We start from the raw sequence: 7,788 nt of genomic DNA on the forward strand, positions 1-7,788 counted from the left end.
TGAACATTAACCATTTCCTTTTGGTTCAATGACTCTCTGTATTCCTTCCATCTTTTCTTGATGCATTCTGCATCATGAATGATGCAGAATGAAGGATAGCATTGCTGATATCAGATGTATCTTGGCTAAAAGCAGAGAATACAAGAAAGATGTACATTTGTTTTATTGACTAAGCAAAGGCGTTTGATTGTGTGGATCATGACAAGGTATGGACAGCATTGCGAAGTATGAGTATCCTGGAATACTTAGTTGTGTTCATGAGGAACCTGCACATAGACCAAGAAGCAGTTGTTCAAACAGAACAAGAGAACACTGAATATTTTTAAATTACTAAAGGTGTATGCCGGAGTTGTGTTCTTTCACCATCAAAGTTGTTGCTTTTGTTAAGTACCGTGGAGTTGGTTCTGGCTCATAATGACCCTGCTCAGGGTTTCTGAGGCTGTAAATCTTTATGGGAGCAGAAATCCTCATCTACCCAAATCATGGTATTTCAAGTCACCTCATGCATGAAAAGGAAAATCATGGAATAATTGATGCATTTGAATGACAAAGTTTGTGAAGAGTACTGACATACTATAGACTGTCAGAAGAATGAACAAATATCTCTTGAAAGCAGTATAACTGGAATACTCTTTAGCCTCGGACATGGAATAACTTCGTATCACATACTTTTAGGCATGTTACCAGGAAGGACCAGTCTCTTGAGATGGACATCACTCTTGATAAATTAGTGTGTCAGTGAAAAAGAGAAAAGTCCTCAGTGGTTGTGAGAATGGTGCAGGACCAGGCAGTGTTTCATTCTGTTTACATAGGGTCACTGAGTAGGAACCAACTCAATGGCACCGAATAACAACAAGTTTAGAAGAATTTGTATATATTAATCTACTTTTAATCTGCTAATTTTGTAATATCTGAGTGCAGATCAAGTATTTTCTGTGAAGAGAGCTTAACCAAAGCATTCAGCAAATAAGTGCTCTTGGAGAGTGAGTAGTATAGTTAATAAAGAAAGAAAATAAACAATAAACATAATAAATGAAAAAGTTGTGTCATACACTAGGAAAGAAGCACTATACAAAGGTGATATGTGCTACAGAAACAAGAAGGAGCATTTGGGAGAAATAAGGAATGCAAAGAAAACATTTCAGAGAGATTGTCCAATTAGCAAATGGTAGAGTTTAATCTTTTTTTGCTACACCATGCTACCCTAATTAAAACAGATTATAAAATCATTATGTATTAATGTAATATATGAGGGCTTTTAAATTACAGTCATGTTTTAGAACACATACTCACAATAACTTGGGAATATACATATATAGGAAATTTTCTATAAATACCACACAAGTTTCAAATCTGTCCTGGTAGTAATTTTGTATTTTGCCCTATATTAAAAATGCATACGCATTTAATTGTAGAAAGAAAACATTTTCTGCATTGAGGAAAGACCTGAGTTCTAGTCCAAGTTCTTCCATTAATTACATGTTTGGTCTTGGCAATACATTGCACCTTGTCTGCATCTCAGTCAAGCATTGAGTTAACAATCACTTCTGCATTCAATAAAAGGTCTACCTAAAATGAAAATCATCCTTGAAAGTGCTTATGAACTTTTATATTCTACTTTAGGAGTAAATGATATGTTGTTGTTGTTGTTGTTGTTGTTTGTTAAGTGCCCTTGAGTAGATTCTGACCCATAGATATCCTCTATAGGTTTTCCAAGGAACAGCTGGAGAGCTTGAACCACTGATCTTGCGGTTCAAATCGACTTAGCAATCCAGTGCATTAACCCACAGAGCCTCACCGGGACTCCAGATGATATGTTGTTGTTGTTAAGTGCCATCAAGTCGATTCCGACCCATAGCGACCCTGTATAGGGTTTCCGAAGAGCAGCTGGTGAGCTTGAACCACTGACCTTGCAGTTCAAACGGCTTTGCAGTCTGGCGCATTAACCCACAGCGCCACACCAGGGCTCCCCAAATGATATGTTGTTGTTGTTGTTAAGTGCCGTAGAGTCGATTCCGACCCATAGCGACCCTGTATAGGGTTTCCAAGGAGCAGCTGATAAGCTTGAACCGCCAACCTTGCAGTTCAAACGGCTTTGCAGTCTGGGGCATTAACCCACAGCGCCACACCAGGACTCCATGATATAGACACATGTTAATTGTCTGTTTTGTTCTTCTTTTTCTTAAATGGCATAAACCCAAGAAGGTAATCACGACACCCGTGTTTGCAGAATAGAACTACGTCATAACACTTTCAAGACTGATCTTTTAGAAATAGATTCCAGGCATTATTTCGGAGGCGCCTCTGGTTGTGATGCAAATGCTAACCTTTTTACTAGTAACCCAGTGCTTAACAATTTGCACCTCCCAAGGACTCTTCTTAGATGCCTGTTATCAAAATTTGTTGTAAAATATCTATGGGTAGAATTATAATTAGAGGTCACTGGGTGACACACATGGTTTGCCTTCAACTATTAACCCATACACTGGTAGTTCAAAGACACCCAGCCACACCACAGCAATCTGTATTCATAAAGGTTATTATCAAGAAAATCCTATGAACCATCATCAGTGATATATGGGGTCACCAAGAGTCAGACTCAACTCAATGGCAAGGGGTTTGCTGATGCTCTTTTGTTTTGTTTGGATGGTGTGTATGTGCAGTGGGGTGCATACTATACCTTGTTACTTATAAGGCTTTTTCTCTCTTATAATTTATAAGAGCTTAACATATAAAATTATGATCGCCCACCTTTGTTCATTAAGCTTCGTTCCTATTTAATTAAAAGTTTTCTCAGTCTTTTTTGGGTCAGATATTGAATATCATTACTCTACATCATGGTGTCTCTTTCATGTCAATCATTTACATTGCTGCCTTATGATTACACCAATTACATACTTGCCCAGGGGAGCTATGATCTCTAGAGACCCGTTCCTTCCAAATTATAGGTTTTTAAATTTTAGCTCAGCTAGAAACTCTTTTTCTTAACCATTTTTGTCTTTGAATTCCACCCACCAGTTAATGTAAAGAAGGGCTAAAGACAGTTTAGTATTTCAAGTAACATCTCACCACTGTCCCAGAGAACTACTCCTGCTGCCATTCCTGATTTAGCTGGGTTTCCATATGCCTTCAAAGCTCTCTAGGTTTTATTTTTTTCTATGTGAGAATAAGATTTTTTTCCAAAAAATCCTTATAGTCTCTACCCTCTTTTGGTCTATTTTAGAACTGTAGCTATTTCTTTGTTTCTTATAAGCTAAATATTTAGGAAGCTGACCAACCAATGGCCAGTAGCCATTAAACAAGAGCTCAATTGGATGGATTGATTACTGAGTCCAACTAGTTTCGACTGAATCTTTTAATTATTGGTCAGGTTTAATCCAGCCTGGAGCTTTCTTATTATGACCATTGACCAAGTGGGATCAAGGAATGTTTTCAACATCAGGCCTGGACTCAATAATTTTATTAAAGTGGGCTTTAGTTTAATGTTGCACTTTAAGCTCTTAAACTGAAATTATGGAGCGATCTTTGGAAAGTAGAAGAATAAGTTTCCTAGTGCACCTCCCATCATGACTGAACTCAAGAGTGTCACTGTCCTGTTGGGTATCTATTAGCCACACATGGCTATTGAGTGCTTGAAATATAGTTAGTCAACTGGGAAACTGAAATTTTTTATTTAGATTAAAAAAAAAAAGTCAGTTAAACTTAAAAAGATGAAAACCAATTTACTTACTGGAAAACTTTTAAGGAACTAACTTGGTTGTGTGACTCTATATATTGACAACTGTTAATTTTATGAAATCTAAATACAGAACAGAAAGACTAAAGAATAACCGATGCATGTGAATTTATGGCATTGGTGAAGAATATTGACTACACCAAGGGCTACCAGAGAATGAACAAATCTGCTTTCCAAGAAGCACAGCCAGATTATTCCTTGAAAGCAGAGACGGCAAGACTTTGTATGAGAGTTTTGGACATGTTGTGAGAAAGGACTGGTCCCTAGAGAAAGACATCATGCTTGGTAAAGTGAAGCAAAAAAGTTCCTCAACAAAATGGATTGACATACAAGTATCAACTATGGATTCAAACATAGGAACAATTGTGAAGATGACACAAAACCCGCAAGTGTTTTATTCTGTTGTACATAGAGTCGCTATGAGTTTGAATTGACTTGAAGGCACTTGAAACAACAGAAAATAATGAAATTGTAAAGCCTTCATTGAAATATATTGTAAGTTTGATATACATGTAAGTGCATTCGAGTACATTACGCATCATAGTGACCCTGTATAGGGCTTACAAAGAGGGGCTGATGAGTTTGAATGGGGCTGCTAATCTCACTCAGCAGTTCGAAACTACCAGCTGTTCCACCGGAGAAAGATGAGGCTTTCTGCTCCCGTAAAGATTTACCACCCCAGAAAGCTTGTACAGGGTCGCGATGAGTCGGAACAGACTCCACGGCACACAACAACACCTTGAAATTCAAACTGATCTTGTGGTCCAGTGCTTATCATTCAGTGTCACATCAGTACTCCTTAACAGACATAAAAGTTTTTAAATTTGGAGTCTAAAGGTACAAAGTATCTCAAAATAATTTGATATTAATTTAACACTGAACACTATTTAAAATATTTTGGGTTAAAGAAAATGTATGGTTAAAGTTAAGTACACTAGTTTCATTTTACTTTTGTTACTATGATTTCTAAATATTTTGAATTATATATGTGGCTTTCATTGTTTGAGGGTAAGTCAACTAGTATTGCTACTTGGGTTTCAGTTCATACATGCACAGCTTTACTTCAATTTTTTTTTTTTTTAAATATTTCTCTTCAATCAGTGGATGACTGTAGACAAGTTTTCTCAGTAATTCCCTTGGCCTAATGTAAGGATTGTGGCATCAGGATTGGAGGAAGACTCATTAACAACCTGCGATATGCAGATGATACAACCTTGCTTACTGAAAGTGAAGAGGACTTGAAACATTTACTGAAGAAGATCAAAGAACACAGCCTTCGGTATGGATTGCATCTCAGTGTCAAGAAAACAAAAATCCTCACCACTGGACCAATAAACAACATTCTTATCAATGGAGAAAAGATTGAAGTTGTCAAGGACTTCATTCTTCTTGGATTAATTATCAACACTCACGGAAGCAGCAGTCAAGAGATCAGACGATGTATTGCATTGGGCAAATCTTCTGCACAGGAACTTTTTAAAGCATTGAAGAGCAGAGATGTCAGCCTGAGGACTAAGGTGCGCCTGACCCAGGCCATGGTGTTTTCAATAGCCTCATATGGATGCGAAAGCTGGACAGTGAATAAGGAAGATCATAGAAGAATTTATGCCTTTGAGTTTTGGTGTTGGAGGAGAATACTGAAAGTTCCATGGACTACCAAAAGAACTAATAGATCTGTTTTGGAAGAAGTGCAGCCAGAGTGCTCCATGGAGGCCAAGATGGCTAAGCTTAGTCTCTCATACTTTGGACATATTGTCCAGAGGAAACAATCGTTGGAGAAGGATGTCATGCTGGGTAAGGTGGAGGGTCAGAGAAAAAGAGGAAGACCCCCAATGAGATGGATTGGCCAGGTGGCATCATTGATGGTGTCAAGTGTGGCAGCAGTAGTGAGGTTGGCCCAGGATCGGACATTGTTTCATTCTGCTGTGCATGGGGTCACTATGAGTCGGTTCCAACTCGATGGCACCTGACAACAACAACAATGTAAGGAGTCCTGGTATGGTGCTGTGGGTTAATATGCTGGACTGCAAAGTCGGTTTGAACTGCAAGGTCAGTGGTTTGAGCTCACCAGCCACTCCTCAGAAACCCTACGTAGGGTCGCCATGTGTCAGAACTGACTCGACAGCACTTAACAACAACAATAATGTCATTTATGTGCCTTCTAAAAAAAAAAAAAAAGGTCCAATTAAAACAGTAACTTCTAAAGTGATCTATTGGCCAAGTTAAATTCAAGGAAGGGATGTCAGCTCAGAAGATTATGACAACGTGGTCTTCCAGAGGGTAGTCTTGATAAATGTTCTCGAAGAACACATGAGAATGATGAGTGCCTGTTGGAAGAAATTGTAAGAACATTGAAAAATGCATTCATGAAAAAAGTCCAGGAAAGATGTGCTAAGGGAATAGAAAACCAAAACTTTCTTTTATTTTTCATCAAACAATGTACCTGCTCATTCTTTAACTGTAGCAAGGGTTGTCCTGTAAGACTTTCATTAGGAATCTTTACCCCGTTCATCCTGCAGTTCTATTCTTGCCCCTTTTTGTTCATAAAAACTTAAAGAACATTTCAAAGGAACATGATTTGCATCCCTTGAGGATGCCACAACTGCTGCCTTTCATGGTGAAAATTGAAAAGCAAAATTCTTTGGGGAAAAGGTTAGAGAGATGAAAACACTTCCTTCAGAAATGTTAGATGGAGGATATGTTGAGAAACAATAGCTTTGCATTGTGATATTTTTGTATAATGGAGGTTTCCAGGATTTTAGAGCATTCATTTTTTACTTACCCTCAGACTTCTAATGATTAACACTGCTTTAGGTTAATTTTGGAAGAAATAAATACTTTCCATTCCATCACATTCAGTTTGTTATTGAGGAAACTAACTTCTGTAAATGATTTGCCAAGCTCCAGAAATTATTCTAGGCTCCCCACATTCCCTTATTTATATTTACGACAACCTTATGGTGGAGACATAACGGAATCTTACAAAGGTTAGACTTCTGGCTCCAAATCACATAGCACATTGGTACATCTAAGTTTGAACAGACTTCTGGCTTAAGAACAATGATGCTATTTTATTAGATGCTATTATCTGCTTTTATAAAATATTTTGTTACTTTTCTCATTTCTCATTCAATTACAAAGCTCATTTTATGAATTGCAGTTTTATCCATTTGATATACTGTGAGCATGATCTGAGAGAACGTGTATGAAGTGCTAAGCAGTGTACAATACAAGTTACCTTTGATTATTTTATTTGCATGAGAAAATTACAATGCCACCTTATCTGATTCTATAGGCAAACTATTTCCACTCTATCATGATGCCTCTCATCCCAGGATATTCATGATACAAATTACCATAAATTTGAATGTGTTTTTTTTTCCAGTTCAAGGTCATTTTAATTATCTCTCTCTGTTGACTTAGACTTGTATATAACATTCTGCTTTTTCTCCATCTTTTCAGTAATTTCATGTACAGCATTGCCCCCATCTTCCCCAGTACTAATTCAAAATTTAAATTCACTGAAAATTCTCAATTTTTCCTCTTATGTAGTAGATGGGAGAATTTAAACTTGTGTTTTTGGAATCCTGGTATCTGGTATGACCCTGTAGGATAAGCACTGGACTGCTAATCACAGGTCAGCAGTTCAAACTCACCAGTTGCTCCTCAGAAATATTATACAGTGTCTCTATAAGTTGGAACCTATCCAATGAAGCTAACAACATTCACATATTAATATAATAAATAAAAATTAGCCTTCCAGAAATTAATTCTTACTAATTTTTAGTTAAGTTGTTAGGTGCTTTGAGCTGCTGCTAAGTCATAGCTTCCCTGAGTACAACAAAACGAAGGACTGCATGCTTCCAAAATGCTCCATGTTCACAATCTTTCCTATGTTAAAGTCCATTGTTGCAGCCATAGTATCAGTTATTTTATTGAGGCTCTTCATCTTTTTTTTTACTTTATCAAGTATGATGTCTTTCTCCAGAGAATGGTCCCTCCTGATAAAATGATCAAAATATATGAGATTTGCCATTCTCACTTGCAAGGAA

This window comes from Chrysochloris asiatica, unplaced genomic scaffold (genome assembly GCF_000296735.1).
Source record: "Chrysochloris asiatica unplaced genomic scaffold, ChrAsi1.0 scaffold00174, whole genome shotgun sequence".
NCBI lineage: Eukaryota > Metazoa > Chordata > Mammalia > Afrosoricida > Chrysochloridae > Chrysochloris > Chrysochloris asiatica.